At 52.1% G+C, this 21,831-nt stretch overlaps 1 protein-coding gene across 7 annotated transcripts in view; it reads left to right on the top strand.

Moving 5' to 3' along the window:
- Positions 1-21,831, top strand: part of SH3BP4 (SH3 domain binding protein 4) — a 94,991-nt gene that overhangs the window by 45,340 nt on the left and 27,820 nt on the right. For 2 of the 7 annotated variants that reach the window (XM_057746542.1, XM_057746538.1), the window contains one exon: positions 12,813-13,003. The exons of the other annotated variants lie outside the window; for them this stretch is intronic. The gene's annotated coding sequence lies outside the window, so the exon portion shown is untranslated. The remainder of the gene's footprint in view (positions 1-12,812; positions 13,004-21,831) is intronic. 7 annotated transcript variants of the gene reach the window in all.

Below are 21,831 nucleotides of genomic sequence, written 5' to 3'. Positions count from 1 at the left end.
TGGCTGGGATCTCTAGATTTCCAAAGGACTTAATGTAATTTGAGAATCAGGCCTCCATCTGCCAGGGCATAAATATTTGTTGAGTGGCAGGTTCACATGTGTCACCAGGAAACAGTTTGTGCTCCTTGGGATGCTAAGTTTCTGTTGATAGTCTTCCGGGTAACACTTATGAGTAGGCTTCAGAGGGAATCTCGCTAAACGCCCGTTGATGGGGTCCTGGGGACAGGGTGTGGCCGGGCAGCAGGAGCCTGCAGCAGCCCTGCCCTGGGCCGCCCTTCGGGGAGGCTGGCCCAGGAAGCACAGTGGGGCTGAGGCCAGCATGACCGAGATGAACTCCCTTTTGGCCGGGGTCTGGTCCTCAAAGGCTGGACTCTGGGCCCAGATCCTACAAACCCAGCCACAGAGGCCAGGTTACCAGTTTATCAATTTGACGTGAGAAAAGTGGATACTTTGCAGAGTAAATCAAGTGTCCTGGCCGTACAGATGGGTGAGTGGGATGAGAGCAGAAGGAGGGTTGTCGGGGGAAGGACAGCTGTGTGTTTTGTCTGTTGAGAAAAAGACCCTTGGGGAACCTTTTCCTCCCGCCTCACCTGTGTGGTTCTGGTAGGGTGTGGCCTGGACTGTGAAGAGATCCTGTCCAGGTGCGAATCTCAGGACTGACTCTGTGCCTCCGCCCGCTGGCCTCAGTGGTGCCTTAGTCTGCTCGTCTGCAGGTTCCTCCTGTGATGGCTTCTTCTCTTTGCCAGACCAGCCCCGCTCCTGACACATAGGATTCTTTTTCTTTCTGTCCTTTTGTAGTTTACCCTTGATTATAACAAAAATATATCTCAATGTATACAATTTTTTAAATAAAGGTATCTTTTCAGACTGTTCTCCAAGCACATACACATTTTAGCCTAAATTGGGTTTCTGAATGGGCACATTTTCAAGTGTCCCAATGTGGTTATATGCAGTATATTCACAAAGTTGTGCCACTACCATCTCTAGTTTCAAAGCGTTTTACCAGCCCAACAGGAGACCTGGGAGCAGCCCCGGGGCGTCCCTCCCTCCCGCAGCCGCTGGCAGCCACTGACCTGCTTTCTGTCTCTAGGGATTTGCCTCTTCTGGGTATTTCTTATAAGTGGAACTGTGAAACACGTGACTTTTTGCAACTGTCTTCTTCCGCTTATAGTGTGTTCAGGGTTCACCCACGTTGCAGTGTGTGTCAGAATGTCCTGCATTTTCATGCTGAGTGATACTCACTGTATGCGGGGACCACACTGTGTGGGACCTTCATCTGTCAGTGGACGCTTGGGCTGTTTCTGCCTTTTGGCTGCTATGAATAGCGCTGCTAGGAGTCATCATACTGTGATGTGGACTTAATATTTTATATATATACATTTATTTATTTATTGGCTGAGTTGGGTCTTCATTGCTACGCACGGGCTTTCTCTAGTTGTGGCGACCCGGGCTTCTCTTCACTGTGGTGTGCAGGCTTCTCATTGTGGTGGCTTCTCTTTTTGCAGAGCATGGGCTCTAGGCACACGGGCCTCAGTAGTTGCAGCATGTGGGCTCAGTAGCTGTGGCTCGAGGGCTCTAGAGCGCAGGCTCAGTAGTTGTGGCACACAGGCTTAGTTGCTCCTCGGCATGTGGGATCCTCCCAGACCAGGGCTCTAACCCGGGTCCCCCGCATTGGCAGGCGGATTTTTAACCACTGCGCCACCAGGGAAGCCCTTGACTTAATTTTAAGAGCTGTCTTTTCTCATTTCCAGGTTCTTGTTGAGACCCCTAGTTTTAGATTCCAGCTCCCTGACCCTCAACCCCCAATCCCACCCCCCACGTGCATGCCTGTCCGCAATGTCTTACAAATCCCCGAGAACCAGGGCTTGCCCTGGCTCTGAAGCCGCCCTTGGTGTGGGCCGGCTTGGGTCACTGTCACGCAGTGGCCGGTTTGGTGCCGTCCCCTGTGGGTTCACCCGCCTGTGTGCTAACACAGCAGTGCCGGGAAGGGTGGCTTCCTGCGGGGCAGGCCCAGGCGGGGCATCTCTCCAGATGTGGCCCCTCGGCCACCTGCATCAGGACCATGCAGGGAGGCTTGTGGTGAGAAAGCAGGCTGCTGGGCCCCCTCTGTGCCGTGGGGCTGCCCTGCGTGCTCTTCCCACACCTGCAGGAGGTTGGCCCAGCGAGTCACCTGAAATCGGTGCATCAGGTGGGCTCCCTTGCCTCCAGTAAAAGGTTGGGCTGGAGGGGAGGTCAGGGGAGGTCAGAGTGGCCTCTCCCTGCAGAATACCCTGGAACTCACTCCAGTTCCCCTGATCTAGGGTCCCCGTCTCCCCAAATTCCAGTACCTGCCTCCCCCTCCCCCTCCCCACTGCTGTCACTACCCCAGAGCATTCCCGCAACCCCCCACCTCCCTGTCATTGTCCCTTTACTAAACTCCACTCAAATGATGCTAATCTGGGTAATCGCTCAGCCTGTCCCCACCCTCTGAGAACCACAAGGCAGGGCTCAGGAACCTACACTTCCACCTGAGTCCTGAGTGGCCCAGGTCGTCGCTGACATTCTCGGCTACTTTGGGTCCAGACTCCGGGCTGACCGCTCTTGTCCTGTCCCCGCCGTTTGGAGCAAATGTGTACTGCACCCTTCCTGACATCCGGATTTTGCAGGTTTAACACAGATCTTCTTACAGGCATGACGTGGGGGGAGCGGGAAGGGAGGAGAGAGCCAGCGCCTGTTGGTTTTGGGAAGGATGACGACACCCCCCGCCCCAGGGACCTCTTACATCCAAGCCCTTGGCTCCCCTTTGGTGGCTGCACTCAGAATCCCTAGGTTGCATCCCTGTCTATGTCCTGCTAGCGGGGAGGGGTTTGACCTCTGGGTGCGTGGGGAGCAGGTGGAGGCCCTCTGGCTCCGGCCGCTATTCCTGTCCTGGGCTGGCCGAGTAGGGGACCTGGAAAGCGCCCTCTCTGTACTTGGATGCCATGCTGGGTGCCAGCTCTTCGTGCGTGGGGTGTGAAATGGAGAAAGGACCGCAGGTGAGAGGTGGGCTCGGGCTTGCCCCTCGTCTCTCCCTGCTTTGGTCCGAGAGGATGCTGCTGCTGCTGCTTCCTTTCTTGTCTCTTTTCTTTCCCTTTGTGCTTGGGCATGTTCAGAAGATCTCATAAGGGCTACTTGCTTCTTCAGGGGTATCTTACCTGGTGTTCCTGGGTTTTGATAAAGAATAGATCAACCAGAAATCTCTCGTGTAGCATTTTCATGGGAAACAAAGCAGATTCTCTTTCATTTTTAATAGTTTTTAAGTGTAACATAAAAACCTTCCAGAAAGGGAACCAGCAGGACCGAGGCAGCCAGGACTGGGGGATGCTCAGAACCACGGGTCTCACCCGCCAGCCTGGATTTCTCCTAGGCCTGCGTCCCCAGGAGGGCGTGAGCCCGTCCAAGGATGGGGGTGTTGGTCTCTGCTGCCGCGGGCCTCCAGTGCCACCCCTCCATCCTGTGGCCCTGCTCGTGGACTCCAAGGGGCTGAGACAGGAGATGGTGGAAGAAGGCACCAGGGGAGTGGGGCAGTGACAGCAGCGGATAGCCACGTGGGATCCCAGGGGTAGGATGAAGGTTTGGGGTCCACAGCATGCCTGTGTGTCCCGGGACAGGTTGGTTCTCCGAATCTGTTTCATTACCTTTATGCTGACCGAACCGCTTTGGAGGTTTAAATTAGTTGGTGAAGTCTGTAGGACCTGGCTCGCGATAAGGGGTGTTATCTTCCTAGTTAGGATTCAAACAATTTCTGCTTTTCTAGGGTCAGGGTGGACCCGTACCTGAGAAATTGAGTAGGGGGCCCAGATTGCAGGCAGTTTGAGGGAGTGGGGTCCAGGTGAGACATGGGAAGTGCCTGAAAGGAGGCACAAGGGGAGGAGCTGGGGAGGGGAGCCGAGCAGAGAGCTGGTAATGTCCGGAGTAGGGGCCAGCGGGGTGGTGGCCTCAGGACCAAGTGGACCAAATCCTGCATGCACCCTGCTTTTGTAAATAAGGCTTTATTGGAACCCAGACATGCCCACTCATTGTCTGTGGCTGTCTTTGCCTTTCAGAGGCAGAGCTCAGTGTTTGGAGTGGAGGCCAAATGGCTCACGAAGCCTGCAATCTTCCCTGTCTGGCCCTTTCCAGCAGTGGTGTCACCAGGGGACATTGCAGCATCTGGAGGCATTTTTGGCTGTCACGGCTGAGGTTGGGGGGGAGCTGCTGGCGTCTAGTGGGTAGAGGTGGGCGTGCTGCTGGCTGTCCTACAATGCACAGGACAGGCCCGACAGTGAAAAATGATCTGGCCCCAAAGGTCAGTAGTGCTGAGGTTGAGAAATGCTGCTTTCCAGAAAAACGTTTCTTTTCAACTAGAGAATGGACTGGTTGGGGGCAGATGGATGTTGCCTTTGCTGGGATGGGGATGCAGGAGGCGGAAGATGAGCCGGCGTGCTGGCCCTGAGGTCACCATCCTGAGGGCGTGTGGGAGGTGCTGCTCAAACAGGGCTTTCGGCATCAGCAGAGACTAGGTGGTCCCATCCCCACCCCGTTCCCAAGGGTGGCCTGGGAGTGGGTAAGCCCCCTTAGGAGAGTGCCCTAAGTGACAAAGCAGAAGGGCAAGGACGGACACAGGATATTGGACACTGCAGGCAGACAGAGGAGGAGAAATCTCGGAAGGAAGAGGGAAGGACCAGCCGTGCAGGTGCTGGAAAGACACCTGCTAGACAGGCCTCGAAGGCTGGCTCACAGAGTAAAGAGAGAGCCATCACCTTGGGAGGCCATGGAGAGGTCAGTGGTTAGAAAGCTGCCCGGTGAGACACATGTGGGAAAACACCCTCGGGACCTGGGGCTCCCGTGGCCTCATCACCAAGCCCGATGGAGAACAGCGTGTCCAAGCCTTGGGGCGGCAGCTGCATCGGGGAAGGGGAGGTCCGGGGAGGGGAGGGGAGGAGAGCAGGAGCTCAGGGGGCCATGGGGAGACAGGGAGGATGTTTGTGAGCAGAAAGGAGCCATTGCCAGGCAGCAAGGAGCCCTGGGCTGGAGCCAGCGACTGGTTCTGTAGGAAAGGGGGCCCCGGTGCCGCCTGGAACTCTAGTCCAAGCTGAGGCTCTGTGTGACAAAGGGCACAGCCTTCCTGCGGGCCAGGAGGAGGAGGAAGGATGGGGGAGGGGTGGCAGCAGGGAGAAGATGCTGCTAAGAGTCCACTAGACGGCTGGGTATGAACGGTGACAAACAAGGCAGAGGATGGGAGCGTTCGAGGAGGTGCCCCTTCCTACTGTGGGTAATTTTTTTCTTCCCCTGGTCCTTTTCTTACCCTCTGTGTAAAATAATCATCCTCAGGTACTTTTTAGTTGGAGGTGAAAGGAAAGCTCTCCGACTGCCCTTTGGCTCCAGGTCACACTTTCTCCCTGGCCAAGTGCCTCACTTGCGTCACCCTCAGAACTGGAAGGAAATTAGCTGATTATCAAAAGGCCGTGGACGTGGATTCCAGGGCTTCTGGTGAACTCGCTCTCCCCGCAGGAAACCTGTCGGGTCGGTTGGATTCCATTTCATCTCTGCCTGGTACAGACTTGTAACAGAAGCTCTGCCAAAAAACAGAGGATGATTTCACACCAGGTTTGCTAATGTATGCATTGATTAAAAAAAAAAAAAAACCCACAGAGCAGACATTTGGACCTTCCTGTCAGCTCTGCCCCAGCAGCCCAGCTTGGGGGTCCTGCTCTGGTCTCCAGAAGCCGGGCTGCTGTTGGCCCAGTGGACAGGGGAGGAGCACTGGTGGTCTTGGAATTGTCTAGAAAGGAGCTGCTCCAGCCGGGCTGTCCTTGTGCTGGGCTCACACCAGCCTTGGGCTCACTCAGCAGGCCCTGCAGCTGCCCAGCTGGGAACTCTACCTCGGAGCAATGACCTAGCTTCTCTGCACCTCAGTTTTCTTGACTGATGGAGGGAATGATTGTTTATGTCATGGGGTGGCTGTGACGTGTAAATCAGTGAGTACAGAAGCACCTAGAATAGTGCCTGACACACACCCAACAAGTGCCGTCAGAGAGTGACAGGCACACCTCGTTTTACTGCACTTCACAGATACTGTGGGTTTTTTTACAAATTGAATGTTTGTAGCAACCCTGCAGCGAGCAAGTCTGTTGACTTCCTTTTTCCAACAGGAGTTCCTCACTTTGTGTCTCTGAGTCACATTTTGGTAATTCTTGAGCTATTTCTAACTTTTTTACTTTTTAAAATAAATACTTATTTAAATATTTCAAATAATAACTATTACATTTGTTTGGGGGATCTGTGATCAGTGGTCTTTGATGTGACTGTCGCAAAAAGACGATTGACTGAAGGCTCGGATGATGGTTGACATTTTGTAGCAATAAAGTATTTTTTAGTTAAGGCCTGTACATGTATTGCACACTCTAAATAGACTATACTATAGTATAAACGTAACTTACATGCACTGGGAAACCAAAAAATTCATGTGACTCGCTTTACCTTGGTAAGTGCTTTATTGCGGTGGTCTGGAACTGAACCTGTGTATCTCAGAGGTCTGCCTGTAGTTTCCCAGGGCTACATAACAAATTACCGTAAAGTGCATGGCTTAAAACAACAGAAATGGGTTCTTTTAAGTCTGGAGGCCTGCAAGTCTGAAGTCAAGATGTCCGCAGGGCCATGTTTCCTCTGAGGGCTCCAGGAAGACTCCATCCTTGCCTCCTTCTGGCTGTGGTCTTTTACCCACCATCTTGACGCCATCCGGCTTGAGCTGCATCGCTGCAATCTCTGTCTACATCTTCACATGGTCTTCCTCCCTCTGTGTGTGTGTCTCTGTATCCCAGCATCTTATAGGGACACCAGTGATTGATTTAGGACCCACACTAAACCAGTATAACCTCATTTTAACTTGCTCACATCTGCACAGACCCAGCTTCCAAATGTCAGATTTACCGGTACTGTGATTTAGGATCAAGCATATCTTTTGCGGGGCACGGGGGGGACACCATTCAACTGGTGGCAGTAGGTGTGGTTGGCTGTTTTACCTGTGTTTTGGTTTCTGTTGTAGTTCTTGTCCGTGTCTTCATCATTTCTGTGAGCCTGCTAAGAGCAGGATGGTCTTGCTTTTCCTTGTGTTCTTGTGGCAGCCAACGTGGTGCATAACAAGTGCTCAGCACCCCTGTAGTTAGTGACTTAAATTAAGGAGGACTCCACTTCTGATAACCTTCAGGTTTTCAGGATAGATGTGAAGAAAGCTATGAACATAAGCCTTGCTTTGGAGAAGCAGCCCCATTTATACACTGTGAGATTGGAGCAACCCACAAGCCCTCGGCTGGTGTAAGTGCTACTTACTGAGTGATGCTGTGTGCCAGGGATGCAGCAGGGCCTTGCTGATCTCCAGCTCACAGCCTGGCTGGAGACGCACACAAATGAGCAGTTAGTCACGTGATTAGGTCTTATTGTAGGGGAGCCCGAGGCGCCAGGGCTGGTAACCGCAGACGTGGCGTTGACTCAGGGTACAGCCTGTCGGTTTAAGGACTTGGGACACCCCTGCCCACCTGCCCTAACATGGGCGCACGGGGACGGGAGTGTTCCTGCACCTGCGCACAGGTCCCTCGGGCCCCTGTGGTACAGCAGAGTTCAGTGACCGATGCAGTGACGGACCCAGCATCTTTGCCAGACAGTCCGCCTTCAGAGTAGGCTTTCTTTGCGTCGATGAGAAGGGTGACAGTTAGGAACGGATACCGTGAAGTCCTTTTAACCGGAGCGGAGGGAGAAACCCAAGTTATCTGCCCAGTTTTCACCTATATTGTTACTGTGTTCCCTTACATGTGTGTCTTAGGTAAAGGAGGTTCCAAATGGGTTCACACTTGTGTGTCTAAGTGGGCATGTGACCACTTCACCAGACAAGAGGGACGTTCCCTTAACTGCCAGCCACCGTCCTACAAGGCCCCAGGCCACTCTCAAGGTTGTGCCTCACCTGCCGGCCGCTGGGCTAAAGTGCCCCAAGGGCCGCCTCACTCTCGCCTGGCCTCCCCCCCACCCCCACCCCACCCCCGCCTTCCCTCGTTCCTCGATGCTCAGGGTGCTGTCGTGTCCCCAGAACGTCATGTCTACCTCAGAATATGACCTTATCTGGAAATAGGGTCTTTGCAGATGCAATTGGCTTCATTAAATGAGTGGACTCAATCCCAGGACTGGTGTCCTCAGAAGACAGCCACATGGAGACGCAGAGGGAAGAAGGCCACGTGACGATGGAGGCAGATTTCGGGGCATCTACAAGCCGAGGAAAGACAAGGCTGCCCAGGATACCACAAGCCAGCAGAAAGGCCTGGACTACATTCTTCCCAGAGCCTTTGGGAGCAGGGCCCTGCGGAGACCTTGATTTCAGACCTCCAGCATCCAGAGCTGGGAGAGAATGGTTTCTTTGCTTTAAGCAACCCCGTTTGTGGTGACTGGTTACAGGAACCCTGGGAACCAGCCCATCCACAGTCTTGCCGACCCCAGGGCACCTTGATGAGGTGTCACCCGGCGCAGCACAGCCCAGGGCCCCGGGGACTCAGAGCAGCCATGTGAGGTGGGGGTGGTGATGGGGTGGTCGGGTACGTCTTTGTCTGCGGGGTTGGGAAGCCCATCACCGAAGACCCTGGTGCACATGGGTCATAGGGGCCAGGCTTGGGGCGTTAGTTGCAGGTGATTCCAGAATTCTGTGCGGCACAGGGAAGCCCTCCAGTCGGTGGAGGCGCCCCAGAGGCCTGGTTCTCAGCCCAGCGCTCTGATTAGCTCCCTGACTCTGGGCAGAAGCCCCAGGTACCTGCTCCGGTGGCTTCTTTATCCTTTATACTGTGAGAGGTGTGTCGTGCCATCGTTGCACTTTTGCACGTCATGCATCTGTGAGTTTTGATGCCTGCATCACCCACACTCCATCAGGCTGCGTCCCCGTCACCCAGGGGCTCCTCCCCATCCCGTCCCGCCTCCTCCCCTCATCCACTCTCCTGATGTCTGGGGGTCCACCTGCCTGTCTTGTACATCTTATAGGACACGTGCTCCTGGGTTTGGCTTCCTTGTTCAACATCGTGCCCATGGGCCTCCTCGGCGCGGCGTGGACGCATATTTCCTATCCGTGGTACCATGTGAACGCGCCACCGTTGGTCTGTTTTCTCCTGTTGGTGGACATCACGGGTATTTCCCATTTGGGGCTATTGTGAATGAAAGCCGTCTGAACATCCTTACTCCAGTCTTTCTGTGGACATCTGCTTCCTTTGCCCTTGGGTGTATGTGCGCCTGGGGGTGGAGTGGCTGTGTCCGGTGTGGGTCAAGTGCTCCAGAGCAGTGGTTCCACTTTCTGCTGCTTGTCAGGCGGGTGGTCAGTGATTCCTCCATCCATGGGAAGTGGGTGCCGCTGGCAGGGCAGCAGGTGGGCCAGTGGGTGGACCCCGCTCCTCCCCAGACCTGTTCCCACACTTCCCCTTTCCACCCTTCTCACAGAGCTGCTTCGTCCTTACCTAGTTCTGGCTCGAGGTTTCTGCAAAGATTTCCTTTGAAGAATGTGTCCTGCTTCTAAAAATAAAACCTTGCATGCTCCCGGGGCCCTCCTGATACAGGGAGTTCTCCCAAGAGCTTGGCTGTGTATTTCTGAGATCTGCTTCAATTCAGCCTCACGCCCAGCGAAGCTCAGTTGGATCTGTACTGCAGGCAGTGACAGCCACACCCAGAATAGGGGTTGGAGGCCATGCAAGGGTCCTGGGATTCCTGTGGCCACATCAGGCTGTCCTTAGTGGGCCTTCTGTCTGGCCTCCAGCCGTCACAAACCTGATAAAACACATGTTGATCCCTTCAAAGTCAAAATGCTCTTGAGTGCACAATGGCCCATGGATTTACAGAGCTTACGTCACCCGCATTGCGAGCTTGTGTCCTGTGGGGGACGAGTCATCTGGAAAGTCCCTCCAGGATTTCAGTTCCAGCGGTGTGTTGACTCAGAACCTTCTGTGTAACACCCAGAAAGTGCTGCTGCCCTTGGGTGGTTTTGTGATGGGGTTTTGTGTGGGATCACTTACAGCCGAGCCGCCCAGGGAGGATTTGTTGAAGGGTAGGTGGGTTTGGCCCAGGCTTCGAAGAGCCAGAGAGAACCTTCCAGGGAAGATGAGCAGTGTGCCTGTCTGAGATGCTGAATTTGGGGAGGGGGCCGGTTAGCTGGTCGTTAGGACCCTTGCAGCTGGGGATTGGGCGGGGATGAAGTAGGGTGTATCTCGGGGGTTGAACAAGTGGATATCTCGGAGATTGAGCTTTTTTCTGAGTAACAAGGCCATGCAGCTAGTGGGGGATCTAGAGGGCCTTGGAGAAGGCCAAGTCCTGCAGAGAGAGAGAGTTTGGTTGGGCCTTGAGGAGGCCGGAGTGTGAGGTAGCAGGGGAGTCGGGGACCTCGGACCACCATGCAAAGTTGAGGCGAAGAGGATGGCATCCGGGTTCTAAATGGAAGGACTGTTGGAGGTTCTTCAGGGGCGGTGGGTCAGTCCGGGCTGCACAGTGATGCTCTGCCCTGTGTGTGCCTTAGAATTACGTGAGAGCTTTTAAAAAGTACTGCTCAGTCTCCGGGGTGGGACCATGTTATTCAAAAGCCTCTCCAGGTGGTTGTCATTGGCATCCAGGGTGGGGAAACTGTTAAGGGGAGCCCTCTGGGGCACAGGGGTGCCAGGCGTGGCCATAGGGTGGAGGCGGAGACTGGAAATGGTGGGAAGGGAGCCAGAGAGAAGAGGCTGCAACACAGCAGCCGGGCTCAGGCTTAAAGGTAAAGGTAGGGGATAAATAACATTAATGACATAGCCCTCGCCAAGGACAGTGGTTCTCAGAGGGGCGATACTGGGGACGCTTGGCAGTGCCTGGAGACGTTTGGGTTGTCTGGGGGCGGGGATGCCCCGGCTTCAGGTAGGTGGAGGGCAGGGATGCTGCCAGCCATCCTGCAGTGTGCAGGGCGGCCCCCCACAGAGCACAGTCCCATCCAAAGTGTTTCTGGCGCCAAGAGTGGGAAACCCTGACTTGGGAAGGGCTGTGGGCTGGCTCTTCACTAAGTGCTCGGCACAAACCCGCAGATTTTATCCACACACCTTGTTTTTGTTTTATAAATATTTATTTATTTATTTATTTATTTATTTATTTATTTATTTATTTATTTATTTTTATTGGCTGCGTTGGGTCTTCATTGCTGCACACAGGCTTTCTGTAGTTGCGGTGAGTGGGGGCTACTCTTTGTTGCGATGTGTGGGCTTCTCATTGCGGTGGCTTCCCTTGTTGCGGAGCATGATCTTTAGGCTCACTGGCTTCAGTGGTTGTGGCCTGTGGGCTCAGCAGTTGTGGCTCATGAGCTCTAGAGCGCAGGCTCAGTAGTTGTGGCGCACAGGCTTAGTTGATCCGCCACATGTGGGATCCCCCCAGAGGAATCAAACCCGTGTCCCCTGCATCGGCAGGTGGATTCTTAACCACTGGGCCACCGGGGAAGCCCTATCCACACACTTTGAAGAGGTGGAGAACATTATTACCCCCGTGCTATGGTGAGGAAGTGGAGGGACCAAGAAGTTAAGTTATACCCTCCTGAGGGGTTCTCTGCTCGGAACAAAGTGATACCAGGGATTAAAGGGAGGTCATCAAAGGTGTGAAGGTGGTGACTTTGGTTTTGAGTAAACGCCAACACCTCCAAGTGGACCTGCAGAGAATGCGTGGTTTGCAGGAGACTGTGTGAGTCAGTTTGAGTCCCTGGTGCATCGCTGTCTGGGGACATCAATGCTGGGCCAACTGGCCTTCATCTCCAGGCACAATGATGACGAGGAACGGTCCTCATCGAACGCCTCCTGTGTGCTCACCCGGTGAGCCAGATTTTACTGTCTTCCTGCTGCAGGTGATACAAATAGAGGCTCAGAGAGGTTAAGTAACTTGTCCAAGAGCACACAGCTAAAGCTGCCAGTCCCACTGCGATCTGGCTCCAGAACCCTTTGTTTCCTTCTTTGTATGATGCTATCACCTTAATTTACACTCAGCTATAGGCGAGGAGGATGAGGAGGAAGAAGACGCTGGTGATAAAGGATCAGGTGAGGAAACCAAGGGCCACGCTAGAAGACCAAGCAGGGCCTCGGGGAGCAGAGCTGGGCCTCTCCACGGCCGGGCTGGAGGCGGGTGCTGAGCGTGCAAACCTGCAGCGTCTCCACGTTTGTGATGTCAAAAGAAAGGACCTGCTTATGTCGAAGGCTGCACAGAGGGTTGGCCTGCGGGGAGAGGACACGCTTGTATCTGCTCACAACACATGTTCCCAAACAGCCTTTTCCTCCTTGCTCCTATCCCCAGGATTATCGTGTCTTGAGGAATCAGGGAAGGTGGGAGAAGACACATTAAACCCCTAAGTGTTGATGGACTGGCTGTCTGGTCTTCAGGACTCTGCTCTCCCTGCCAACCTGTCGTTCCCGCCGCCGCCGCCCTTTCTCCTTCCAGATGGTGGGTCCCGTCACATCTTCATTGCATCTGGAGCTGTGTTCTCCTGCCCCCGCCATCTCCGTGCCCGAGTGCCGCCCTCAGCTGCTTTCCCACTTGGCTTCTACCAGCTGCTGGAAATTTCTATCAGGGTTTTGCCTCTGCGCTGTGACGATGTAGGGTGTCTTTCTGTGTTACTAAATGTGTGTTCACTTGGTGCGTGTCCTGCTGCAGACGGGTTGGGACCCCCAGAAGGAACGTGACGTCGTGGCCTCGGAGCCCCTGAGCTGGAGCCCGGAGGGGGGTCCCCGGTTCTCCCCACAGCCTAGGGGGCTCTAACCTGCTTTGTCCTCCCCTCTGTTTTCTGATGGTTCCAGTGTGTTCTCCGTTAAGAGAGCTGCAGAATCTTGGCGAAAGTAGCTTGTTTCAAACCCCCACTGATTGGGTTGCCACTGGAAATGCCTCTGCAGGGCCCTCGTGGCGACGCAGGAAGATTTTCCACGGTCACAATCGAGATATAGAGATGTGATTCCCCGGCAGCATCAGACTCAGCCTTCAGGAATGTGAGGTGAGCGGCAGTTGGGCGCTGGCCTCGTAGCTTGGGATCTTAGGAGAGAACGGTCCGGAAGTGTGGAGGCAAGACGTCACTCTGCAGAGGCCGGGACTCTGTTCTGGGGTCTTGGCTTTCATTTGCTTCTTGGAGTTGCAGTTGTGTTAGACGTGACAGAGAGACGTTCGCTGGGAGGTGGGAGGCCACGCCGGCCAAGGAGAGGGAGGGTCTGAGAAGGCAGATCTGCGTCCACACCCCAGGAGGGTGTGCGACTTTCCCGGGGCGCCCCGGAGCCAACTGCCTCAAACGGGCTCCACACGACAGAAATTCACTCTCTCACGGCTCCGGGGGCCTGAAGTACAGGACTGAGGTGTCGGCAGGGCCGGCTCCTTCTGAGGCCGTGAAGCAGAAGCAGGCCCGGGCCCCTCTCCTTGGCTTGCGGACGGCCGCCTTCTCCCTGTGTCTCCACGCCATCTTCACTTTGTGCCCCAATTTCCGCATTTTGTAAGGACACCAGTCGTATTGGATGAGGGCCCCACCTTTATCGCTGTATCTGAACTTGGTCATCCACAGACTCTATTTGCAAATAAGGTCGTATTTGTAGGTCGTGGAGGACACAGTTCAACCCATAAGAAGAGGGTGTTAGAAAAATGTGAACATATGTGACTTCTCAGTAGTGTCCTCTCCCCAGCTTGGTGGCTTTTAGGTTTTAGCCAAAAGATGCTTGCTCGGGTGCTTGACCTGAACCCCTTGGTTGGGCCTTAAACAGCTGAAGCAAATGGAAATAAGGTACAGGGCTACTAAACCTTCACTACACGCAACCCATGGTTGCAGTAACTAGCAATGGAGGTAGAATTTACGAAGTGATTAGTGGTTTACAAAGAAATTATACTGCCTCATTTGGTAAAGCACCTGTGAACCAAGTAAGTTTAATTCTTTGCTGTAGCAAAAATCATAGCATTCCAGACCACAGTGGTGTGTAAAAAAAGAAGTGTGTCTCAAACTTGGTGAAAAGTACAGGGCTTATACGTGATCTGGCTCCATATAAACAGCATGGCCACAAACTCTGTGGGGCGTGTACCGTGCCTGTGGCCCCATGCACTGTGTGCACGTGATTCCCATGTGCAGGCTCTTGCTATGGTCCTCTTACACTTGGGGACAGTGAGGCACAGAGGTCAGGGTGAGCTAGCTGCCTTGGTGAGTAGTCAGGTAGGGTTTTTCTGAAGCGTGATATTGACCTGAGAGCTGAGTGGCAAAAGCTGTCAACAAGTGAAGTTCAGGATGGGGACAGAGCTTGGCAGCCAGAGGGAACTGCCAATGCAAGGGTCCTGGGACAGAAAAGAGTTAAACTCAGAAACTGAGTGCACAGGAAGGAAACGAGGTCGTGGAGGACCAGGCAGGGCCAGGTCATGCAGTCCCAATAAGGAGGTTTGACTTATTGTGAGTGCAGGGAAATGCCCCTGAAGAGACTTACTTTGCTGAGGGGCCCAGCCGCTCTCTAAGGAGAATGGTTTCGTTGGATGTGTTTGGGGCTGAAGGTGCAGAGAGACCAGGTGGGAGGCAGCCGAGGTGAGTCCAGGGAGAGATGAGGTGCTTAGCCGGGAGCAGAGAGCAGAGAGAAGAGGTCAGATCTACATACTTTGGAGGTGGAATTGCTTGGACCTGTGGAATTGCCTGGATTTGAGTGGCTTTGACAGAGTCCATATGGCCCCCAGAGCTTAATTTACTTTCCGCCCCTTCACGGGAAGAGTTTGCCAGACCCTGTACACCGTCCTGGCACATTTTTTTTTAAATAATTTTATTTATTTATTGGCTGCATTGGGTCTTCATTGCTGCGCACAGGCTTACTCTAGTTGCTGTGAGCGGTGGCTTCTCTTGAGTGGAACATGGGCTCTAGGTGCGCGGGCTTCATCAGTTGCGGCGCTTGCACTCAGCAGTTGTGATGCACAGGCTTAGTTGCTCCGCGGCATGTGGGATCTTCCCGACCCAGGGCTCGAACCCGTGTCCCCTGCATTGGCAGGTGAATTCTTAACCACTGCACCACCAGGGAAGTCCCCTGGCACTTATTTTTAAAGAAACAGACTCACCGTATTTCTGGAAGAAAAAATAGTATAAAGATATCAGTTCTTACCAGTGCCATGCCAACAAAAACAAAAACCCAGTGGGGTTACTTTTTTGAAGGAATGAAGAGGCAGGAAGACATATTACTTAATTATTCAGAAGTTCATCTAGAAAAAAAAAAAGAGGTAAAAATGACTGATAGGAGACTTTGAAACAGAACGGTTTATGGAGGCTGGTCCTTCCAGATGGCCAAACATGGTACAACTCCCGGAGTTATATAAGGGCTGGTGTTGTTATAAAAATAGGCAGATGCATGACACAGAATTGGCCAGATTCAAACCCTGGTGTCTACACACATTTAAAAAGCATTAAGATGACATCACAGAGGGGGCAGATTGTTTGGGAACCGGTAAAGGAGTAATCGCTTAGCTGTTTGCTAATTAAGTTTGTAAAGTTCCTTGCTGAGCCGCAAAATAAATTCTTTGTACTTTGATGTCAGTCCACACACCATTTTTTTTAAATAGAGGAAAATAGATGTGAATGTTTATCAGATTTTTCATTAGGGGAGGCTTTTCTGTGCTTCAAGGTGAAATTACAAAGGAAGGATTGATAGGGTCGGAGAACTGAGACTTTATCAAGTTAGCAAATGGATTCGTGCGTGTAGCTACAGCGGGGAAGATATTGGCAACTGAGATGAAATCTCAGACTGTAATCAAGCAAAGGACGCAAAATGATGGTCACGAAGCGGGAAATAAAATGTAGTCAGTGTTTGAAAATTTCTCACTGATGGTCAAAGGAATGTGAAGTTAAACTTGATATTCGGTCGCCCACTTGTCAGATCAGCGAAGCTTTTCTCCAGCAGCCGGCAGAAGGATGGAAAGGGACCTCCACTGCTGTCACGAGAATAAATGGCCACAGCTTTCCAGGAAAGCATTTGGCAATGCTTCGTACTCTACTAGAAAGTCATCTTAAGAAAATAATCCAAAATTCGGAGGAAGATTAGGGATACAGATGGTCAGTGCCCTGCCGTTTATAGCGGCGGAAGGTTGGACTCCTGCAGGGAGCAGCAGTTCAGAGTGTTCTCCACTCCGCAGACCTGAAAACAAGCCCACTGGTCAGAGCTTTGGCGATGACTTTCCATCAGGAACGGTTCTGTTATTGAATTGGGTCCCCCTGCACGCCGCTTACAAAATCAGTACTCACAAATGTTGGTAGAAAGGAAAGATGCCTTTAATCACAATGCTGGCAATCTGGGGAGGCAGTGGACTCAGCATCCCCCAAAACCACCTCCAAAGATTCTGCTCGGCCATGAAAACTTTTAAAGGGAAACAGGGACGTACTCTCAGTTAATCATAGAGACGGGGGTCAGAGTCATCGCCATCACCCACCGTGTGCAAGCTTGTGTGCAGGCTTGTCGACGCCTCCTAATCTTTCTTTAGATGCTATTTTGTTCATAGTTTGTTGGCAGGATCACTGAAGGGGAAGATAGGGAAGAGATCTGCTCATCTGCTAATGACTTATTCTTCATTTCTACTTCTTTGATCTACAGAAAGAACCGAGAAGTTAGGCAAAGTATTTCGTGATCCAAAGGTTTGAAAGGTGTGCTAGGGCCAGAGATGAGTAGTGTATGGGGGCGCCTGGTTTAAGGTTACTGACAAGACAGAGGGGCCTCCTGCAGACAGCTCTTTCCTGCAAAGGGCTTTTTCCTGCCAAAAGCGGCTTAGAATTCTGCACCCAGTTCCGGTTCTCAGACACCAGCTGGATGTCCAGCAATTCACCTCAATTCGGTTGCTCTCTACCTGGAGATGAAGTCTGATCCCACAGGTTGAGGGCTCAGTCCCACAACTGCCCCCCACCCCCTACTTCCGACGCAGATCACAAGTTCAGGTTGTCACCTGTGCTTCTGACCAACTGACTGTAAATTGGAGGCAGCTATGACCCCCTCCTTGGGTTTGATTATTTTGCTAGAGCGGCTCACAGAACTCAAAACATTTTGCAAACTAGATTACAGGTTTAGTATCACAGGACAGAACTCTGGGACGGCGAAGTGGAAGACACATGTAAGGCAGGATCTGGGGAAAGGGCGTGGAGCTTCCGTGCCCTCTCTAGCGCCCCCTCCCCAAATCTCCGGGTGTTCACCAGAAGCGTTCAGAACTCCAGCCTTGGGTTTTTACAGAGGACTCACTATACAGACACGATTGATTAAATCATTGGCCAGCGATTGATTAAACCTCCAGCCCCTCTCCCCTTCCCATAGGTCAGAGGGCAGGACTGTAAGGCCCCCATCCTGAGGTTACCTGGGGGCAGCCCCAAAGGCACCTCATTAACATAACAAAAGACACCTTTGTTGCTCTCTTTGCTTAAGAAATCCCCAGGGATTTAGGAGCTCTGTGCCATAAACAGAACACAGACCAAAATATTATATATTATAAATCACAGTATCACAATCAGATATCCTGTGTTTCCTAGTTAGTAGAATCATAAGGGAAGGAGGAATAGGAATGCATTTTTTTCAGTTATTGAGAAAATGACTTTTCCCCAAGTCACAGAGCTGGAATTGGGAAGGCTGGATTGATTGATTGATTGATTGATTGATTTTTATTATTACAATAAAAATTAATCTGTATTTTTGTGACATAAAAACCAGAGAATACATCTATCTCCCTGTCTGTCTGTCCTTTCCCCACCCCCCCACCCCCTGGCTTTCCCCCTTTGGTGTCCATGCATTTGTTCTCTGCATCTGTGTCTATTAGGAAGGCTGGATTTAGATCCACTGGGATTAATACATCGTTCTAGGTGCTCAGTCAAGTGTTGGGAAGTGTTCAGAACCAACCCAGCAGATGGCATACTGTTACCCGTGCTCAGAAAACGGCCTCGCAAGGCTGGAAAGAACCTGCTGGAATCATGGTGTTTGGGAAGGAGAATAGAAGTTTGTTTTATAAAATGTGTGTGTGTGTTTATTACAAAAGGTAGAAAACTTAGGGAAAATAGTCTAAAGAACAGAATGACCACACACTTGCCACCTGGACATGGTCACTGTCAGCATTTGGTGTGAAATTTACTCTTCTTTTTCTAGCAAATATACATTTCTAAGAACAAAGTGGAATGAGTTTTATTGTAAAGTTTGTGGATTTCGTTTTTCTCAAGGTTCTATTATGTGGGTTTTCCGTTCTATTGAGTGTTAGAAAATGAATTTTAACAGCTGCATAACCCTGTCCTGCAGGTAGGACACCCTCAAGCCCACGTGTTAAGTAATTGTTTCCATGCCTGTATCAATGTTAACAGTGTGTGCATGAGTCACTTTTTCTACATCTTTGATTTCCTAAGGACAGAGAGTTTGAGAGGCAGTGGGATGAGAGAATGAATAAGAATCCTGTCCTCTCTCCTTCCCTTACTAAATATTGATGAAGTATCTAGATCGGTGATTGGTTTATTGCCCTAGATATTTCAATTCGTAATTCATAGACATGGTAGATCTTCTGTAAAGAAATTCATTCATTCCGCAAGTTTCATTGGTGGTTTACTGTGCTAGATGCCGGACCCTCAGATCCTCGGTAAATGGGTGTGTAGAACTGAAACAGTTCCCTTCGATCCTGGGGAAGGTCTGGCCTAGGGGCAGCAGTAAACCAGTCAGCTGAGCACTGACCCCTTGGTCCTCAGGCGTCGGGGCCTCGTGTGGCCATCTCTTCCCAAGCTCTGGGGGCCCATGGGCAGGCTCCGTGGGGTTTTAGTGTTCCGGCATGCACTGTATTTGCTGGCTGTTTTCAGCAGTGCTGTCTGGCGGGCGTGGCTCTGCTTTCTGCCTGCGGAGTGTTTGCACCCTGCTCATCACCGGTCCCCACCCCTTTGGTTTCTGCAGCTCCTGCCCCATCTTCACCTGAACTTGAGCTTGAACTTGAGCCTCAGAGGAGGCACATGTCTGTCACTAATGAGGACCATCAGTAGATTCAGGGGCAGCATGAAGCCTTAGAAGCTGCCCCCCACCCCCGAGCTTATCTGAATCAGGCATTTTCATGTGAGTCTCAGAAATCAACCCCAGGGAAAACCTCTTTCAATGAAAACCAAACAAGCCTCAGTTTCCTCACATGTAGAATGAGTGGCACCAGCTACTGTGTGTTTCCCAGAGTGGTAGCCAAGGTGAACTTGAAAAAAATGTTTTAAGTTAATATATACCAGAAAAGATTTATCAGTATGTCTAAGGAAGACCTTTCTTTTTAAAGGATCGAAGCTTCCTTTTTAAAGCTATAGAAAGCTGCCTTTAACTTTCTTGAATAAACTTACATTGTTAAAAAGTAGGTTGGTTTAAAGAGAAGTATTAAATCATTTGATTTTTTAAAAAATATTTCTTTATTTACTTATTTATTTGGCTGTGCCGGGTCTTAGTTGAGGCATGAGAGATCTAGTTCCCTGACCAGGGATGGAACCTGGGCCCCCTGCATTGGGAGTGTGGAGTCTTAACCACTGGACCACCAGGGAAATCCAATAATTCGATTTTTCTTTTAAGGAAGACAGTAAATCAATGGCTAATGTCTGGAAACGGCAAGTCCTTCCAGTGCTGATGTTTTGCAGTTTTGTTGAACATGTCAGATGAGGGTCAGGAACCCAAGTCTACCACCTGACCAGCCCATCAAGTGAATGGGCCTCTCTTCTCATCCCTGTTATAACATCTTCAGAGAGAATCGTGCTTTTTCTTTCTGGTTGCTGGCTGGGGACCAGAGTGGGGAAGTTTTTCTAGTCTGGGCTGATCACAAGATTTTACTTCCCAGCCTGTCTGCTGCAGCTCTTCCCATGTGACTTGGTGAGGCTGACCCACCCCACCAGACCTTCTAAAGCCTGTCCTTGGGAAGCACTTGACACGCACGCATCAGGTCGTCTTTGAACTTCCTGCTGTTGTCAGCAGCAGGGTGATAGCACAGGAGGACGTGCAGCTGGAAGGCGTCCTCATGGTCTAGTGGTATGTTGGGCAGACCAAAGCATGTGGGCTTCTGGTCCCGTGCACGATCAGAAGGTCCCATGCAGGCTCAGAAGGCATGGCGGAGACATCACCCTCCCCCCCCCCCCCCCCCGTGTCAGTTTCAGGCACGTTGTGGTCCCAGCTAAATGACCAGCAGTCAAGGGAAGAGACTGAGTCTCCATCTGCTTGTGTCTTTGGTGGTCCCCTGTGCACTGTGGTGCTGAATAAATGTTTGGATGAAGCATTTGTCCTTTCAACAGATGGTGCTAAACATCAGCTTGGGCCAGGCACTGCACTTGGTGCTAGGTGATTATAGAGGAGCCAGGTATCCAGCTGGCTTTCAAGGAAACGAGGTAGTTGTTAGGAAACTAAGAACTCACATGCAGAATTCTGGGCTGTGATGCCCAGAATAAAAGCAGTAAGTGCCCAAAGAAGATGACGGATGAATCCCAAGAGAGCTCAGGGAAAAGGTAGAATTCCATCTGCAAAGGCACTATTTGACGGGGGTCCCTCTCAAATGGGTAGGTTTTAATGTAGCAGAAACTAGGGGCCCTGTTGGGTCTTCAGGTCTGTGGGGTGGGGAGAGGGATAGAGGCTTGAGATTGGGGCGGGGGGGCGATGGCTGGGGGGTGTTTGGAGCCCAAGGGAAAGAAACAGTCACTGTGCTTGGAGAGAGTTCAGGGCACGCAAAGGCGAGTATGATGCAGACGTGGAGGGTCTGGAAAGAAACGCCAGATTTGGATTGTCTTCTACAGACTGTAGGAGCCTCTGAGGTGGCGGAGATTATTGTTTTTACCCCAGGAAATGATGGGATTGGTCCATCCCGCCCCAAAGAACAATCTCACAGCTGGGCGTCAAGTCAGCTGCAGGCAAGAGAGGCCAGGCAGCAAGAGGTTCAGGCCCCGCATAAGTGGTAGAGAGGGGCTTGGCCGCCTCTTCCCCGCCCTGACCCTTGCCCACAGCCCCGTGTATCTCCAGACTCTGATTTTCTTACTTTGTCACTGGCTGGTGAAAAAATCTCGAGTCATTGGGCCGGGTCCCTCCAGCCATCACACTTTACACTATAAAAGCAGCAAGTGAGAAGCGGGCACCCACAACTGCGGGCGTCCCTCCCACACACCCATAGAGCCCATGGGCGGCTGAGTTTGAGCCACCAGCTTTGGGTGAACAGAGAAGGCCTTGAGCTGCACCAGCTGCACGTTGCCAGCCCAGTGTCTGCGCACAGAGCCTTGTTCCTACAAGCAGGTGCAGCTCTCGGGCTGCTCACCCAAGCGATGTGGTCCCCTGCTCGGGAGGTGCCCAGGGACTGGGACACACAATTCTGCCCATGAACCTCATTATTCTGCCCAGACAGCCAGCTGGGGGGCTCCGATAGCTGCCACTGCTTGTCCCCTAGATGGAGGTCATTGTTGAACCCAAGTGAAATACATCCCTGACAGGCACTGGGACGAGCAGCTGATTCCCCGTGGTCCCCTCCCTCCGATGAGGCCATACGCTTTCCCCCCTAAAGGAGGCAGCCTTCCTCCAGGCCACTGGACAGCGCTTTCAGGTCTTCTCCAGGTGGATACAGAAAGGTTCTGGAGATCAGGCTCCTGGAGGGGGGAGGAAGTGTCCCACCACCGAGATGGGAAGGTTCGAGTTTCGCTGTGCAGGACGGTGCTCTTGTAACCAGAGCCTGTACATTCCCTGCCAAGAGAGGAGAGCCTGGAAAGGGGATACCAGTCATGTGTTGCTTTTCCACTTGGGCCGTTGTCCAGACGGGTTGGGTCAAGGGTCAGGAGGCAGAGGGAGTTGGGGCTGTTTGGAGTCTGTGGGCTGGGCCTCCCTCCAG

Source organism: Hippopotamus amphibius, chromosome 8 (genome assembly GCF_030028045.1).
Source record: "Hippopotamus amphibius kiboko isolate mHipAmp2 chromosome 8, mHipAmp2.hap2, whole genome shotgun sequence".
NCBI classification, from domain to species: Eukaryota; Metazoa; Chordata; class Mammalia; order Artiodactyla; family Hippopotamidae; genus Hippopotamus; species Hippopotamus amphibius.
Note: the sequence above shows the minus strand (reverse complement) of the source record. Positions and strands in the feature narration are given on the sequence as shown.